Raw genomic sequence first — 4,597 nt, 5'->3', positions numbered from 1 at the left:
TGATTTCACCTCTTGAAAAAGAGTCAATCAACCACCATTTGAAGCAGGATTCAAGTGTTCGTAGAAGCCTTGGTTCGACAAGAACAAGCGAATAAGGAGTGGAGCAAACTAGTCAAGCCACGAAAAAATACCGGATTTGATTCCTGTTCCCTATCCTTTTCATTTTGTTGTTGTTATGATGAACATGTCTATGAATATTTGTGATGTTGATATATTTAATTTAATTAACATGGCTTAAATTTAATTTGTGTTAGGTTGATTTCATTTCGTCTACTTAATTTATTTAAATTGTGCTTGTGTTATTATAGGCCTCGGTAAGATGTTTAATTAAGTAAAACCATGACTAAGTGATTCTTGCATTATAATTGTAAGGTAACTAATGAATTAATTATTTAAACGGATTGAAATTGTAATTAATTGACACGATACTTAATCAGTGCATGCTTAATCATCTAAGGTAGCTGAGGGTTAAATTAGCAACGGTATCTAACGATACATTAGCCTTGCATAACTTGCAAGATTATTGTGATTAAACTATTTCAAGGTAGTAATACATTATTACCTCACGTAATCTTTTATGAGCTTATGAGATTGAATTAATTGTTTGAATTGACATAGAGATATGTACAAGAGATTATTTTAATTTCATAAGTATACATGTGTATTAACACATTTGCTTATTAAAATTTGTTTAATCGGTTGAATTGACATAGAGATATAGTCAAGAGATAAATGGATTTTTGTAGGTGAGTATATTCATAAGTTAGCAAATTACTGAGTTACCGTGAATTTATTCGTAACAACATAAACATGAGTTTAATAATTCTAAGTTAAGAAATGTAATTAATCTAACAGAATTTTGTTGTCTTGATTAAAATCATCTTTTGAAATCGTGCATTGGAACTTTTATTTTATTTTTATTTATTTCACTTTGTTAAATTCTAGTTTTTAATCACTTCTTAAAATCAAAATATTTTTTCTTCACCAAAGTGTTTTTAAAATTGCATTGATAAAACAACCCCTTTGGGTACGATAACTCGACATTCACTTGTCACTTTATTACTTATTGTGATTGTATACACTTGCACATTTTCGATGTTCCAAGTTTTTGGCACCGTTGCCGAGGTCTATTTTAAAAATTCATTATTTTTGAATTTGTTAATTTTGCATTCTGGTTTATTTTCCTGCTCAATTTTAACTTAATTAAATTTTATGTGTTTATTTCAGGTGTTTATGAGTATTGATCGAATTATCGATTTACTTCCTATAGACCCTGAGATTGAAAGAAATTTTTGACAGTGAAGAAGACAAGCAAGTCAGAGAATGACCGAAGAGATGAACTTCGAAAACCCGAATCAAGGAAACGAAGCAAACCCTACTCAAAATCTTATCCTTATCGCTGATGATAGGGATAGAGCTCTAAGAAAGTATGTCGTGCCAGTGTTTCATGATCTTAATTTGGGTATTAGGAGACCTAAAATCGAGGCACAACAGTTCGAGCTGAAGCCAGTCATGTTCCAGATGCTTCAGACAATGGGTCAATTCAGTGGAATGCCTACCGAAGATCCGCACCTGCACTTAAGATTGTTCATGGTGGTGAGTGATTCTTTCAAGTTAGCCGAATTGCCCGAAGATGCATTACGATTGAAGCTATTCCCATATTCGCTAATGGACAAAGCTCGAGCCTGGTTGAACTCATTGCCACCAAATTCAATTTCCACATGGAAAGAGTTAGCAAAAAGATTCCTCGTGAAGTATTCCTCGCCTAGCAAGAATGCTAAGTTGAGGAACGAGATCACTTCTTTCCAACAAATGGATGATGAGTCCTTGTAGAGGCATGAGAAAGGTACAAAGAATCATTATGGAAGTGCCCTCATTACGGAATCCTATATTTCATCAAACTTGAGACATTTTATAATGGTCTCAATACCCATACGAGGATGGTAGTGGATGCTTTTGCTAATGGTGCTCTCCTGTAGGCTTATATGAGGCTTATGACATCTTTGAGAGAATTGCCAGAAACAATTATGACATCATTGAGAGAATTGCCAGAAACAATTATCAATGGCCAACCAATTGAGCAGTGTCCGGAAGACGAGTCGCTGGAATACATGAAGTAGACGCTTTTACTTCACTCACATCTCAGGTATCCGCAATATCCTCAATATTTAAAAATCTTACCACTAATGGTTTTAATAGTTTTGTAGCATAGCCACCGAATCAATTTGAAAATGTAGCCTATGTATATTGTGGGGAAGGACATTTGTTTGAAGAATGCCCATCGAACCCAGAATCCGTGTATTACATGGGTAACCAGAACCAAAATCGAGGAAGGCAAGGACTGTAATCCAATTTCTATAAGCCATCGTGGTGAAACCACCCGGATTTTTCCTAGGGTAACTAAGGGGCTGAAACCAGTAGCACTTACGCCCAACCTAGATCGACCCAACCACCTGGTTTCCCCCAACAACTTTAAAATCCAACCCAGGCTGAACTGTCCAATAGCTTAGAGATCCTATTGAAGTTATACACAGTAAAAAATGACGCAACTCTAAGGAATTTGGAGAATCAAATGGGCTAGCTCGTAACTGAACTCAGAAACTGACCAAAAGGTGCTTTACCTAGTGATATGAAGAACTTGAGAAATCTAGGGAAGGGGCATTGTAAAGTGTTGACATTAAAGAGCGAAAAGATAGTAGAGCTCAACATCGTCGAAGTAGAAAATGAGTCAGTTGATGCTCAAGGCTCAGAGGAAGTTCAACAAAGTGTTGAAATTCCAGTTTCATCGGAACTTGAATCTGCAAAATCTAATAAGGTAACTTCTGAACTAGCTAATTCTAATAAACTAACAACTTTATTATATGCAAAATTGCCATAGAAGACAAATCAACCAGTTCCAATAAAGAAGCCTCCACCACCCTACCATCAAAGACTTCAGAAGCAGAAGCAGGAAATCCAATTCAAGAAGTTCCTAGACGTACTCAAGAAACTTCATATCAACATCCCATTGGTTGAAGGATATCTTGTCTAAAAAATGTAGACTTGGAGAATTTGAGTCGGTGGTCTTGACAAAGGAATGTAGTGCATATCTTCAAGACAAACTACCCCCAAAGTTGAAGGATCCTAGATGTCTTACCATTCCTTGCAACATTGGAGCAACATATTGTGGTAAGACACTATGTGACTTGGGTGTGAGTATCAACTTAATGCCCATGTCAATATTTAGGAAGTTGGGGATAGGTGAAGTTGACCTACTACGGTTACAATTCAATTAGCAGATCGATCCTTAACACATCTAGAAGGAAAAATCGAGGATGTATTGGTACGTGTAGACAAAATTTTTTTCTACTGACTTTGTGGTTCTAGACTTTGAACCAGAGAAAGAAGTGCCAATCATCCTAGGAAGGCATTTCCTAGCAGCCAGAAGGACTCTTATTGATGTGCAGAAAGGCGAGCTTACTATGTGTGTTTAGGACGATCATGTAACATTTAATGTTTTTAAGTTTATGGAATTTCCTAACACAATCGATGATTTTTCTGTAGTTTTCGATTTAGAGGAATTAGTCATCGATAAGACGTCAACTATGTTGAGGACCCATTCAAACAAAATTTGACATCAGACCCTCCAAATGATGAAGAGGAGGATGAATACTTAGCTTTGCTAGAATCTAATCAAAGGGGATTTAATCCGCAATCCTATTTTGAATCTTTGAAGTTAGAGAATAAGGATCATGCTCAACCAAAAGCGTCAATCAATGAGCCACCTAAATTAGAACTCAATGTACTTTCTTCACATTTAAAACATGTTTATTTAGGTAATGCTTCTACTTTGCCTGTAATTGTTTCAGCGGAATTAACCATTGAGAAAGAAGAAAAACTCATCTTATTAGTGAAACAATTCAAGAAGGCTATCGGATGGACCATAGCGATATTTGCGGCACTAGTCTGTCTATATGCATGCACAAGATCATCTTAGAAGATGGCAAGAAAGGGACGATTGATGACAACAAAGATTGAACCCCATCATGAAAGACGTGGTAAAGAAAGAAATCATCAAGTGGTTAGATGCGTGTATAATTTACCCCATCTCAAATAGTTCATGGGTAAGTTCGGTCCAGTGCATGCCAAAGAAAGCAAGTATTATGGTCAGTGAGAACGAGAATAACGAGTTGCTACTGCCTAGAACGGTTATGAGATGGAAAATTTGAATTGATTATCGGAAGTTGAACAAGGCGACTAGGAAAGATCACTTTCCTTTGTTGTTTTTTGACCAGATGCTGGATAGAATTGCGGGGCGAGACTATTATTGTTTTCTCGATGGTTACTCGGGGTATATTCGGATTACAGTAGCACTGAAAGATCAACACAAGACAACATTCACCTGCTTGTATGGTACATTCGCATTTAGACGCATGCCATTTGGTTTATGTAATACACCTGCTACATTTCAAAGATTTATGATGCCTATTTTTACTGACATGGCTGAGAAATACTTGGAATTCTTTATGGATGATTTTACTGTATTTGGAGATACATATGATGATTGTCTAGCCAATCTAGCCAAGGTACTAAGGTGATGCGAAGAAACAAACCTCGT

General features: G+C 36.3%; 1 non-coding gene across 1 annotated transcript; it reads right to left on the bottom strand.

Annotated features, from left to right (window-relative positions):
• Positions 1 to 1,779: 1,779 nt before the first annotated feature.
• On the bottom strand, positions 1,780 to 1,885 carry LOC121214294 (small nucleolar RNA R71). The gene has a single exon (XR_005909878.1). It is a non-coding gene; the product is annotated as a small nucleolar RNA R71 (small nucleolar RNA).
• Positions 1,886 to 4,597: the final 2,712 nt, after the last annotated feature.

The sequence above is a fragment of the Gossypium hirsutum genome, chromosome D01 (assembly GCF_007990345.1).
Source record: "Gossypium hirsutum isolate 1008001.06 chromosome D01, Gossypium_hirsutum_v2.1, whole genome shotgun sequence".
Lineage (NCBI taxonomy): Eukaryota > Viridiplantae > Streptophyta > Magnoliopsida > Malvales > Malvaceae > Gossypium > Gossypium hirsutum.
The sequence above is the reverse complement of the archived record's forward strand: the minus strand, read 5'-3'. Positions and strand labels throughout refer to the sequence as shown.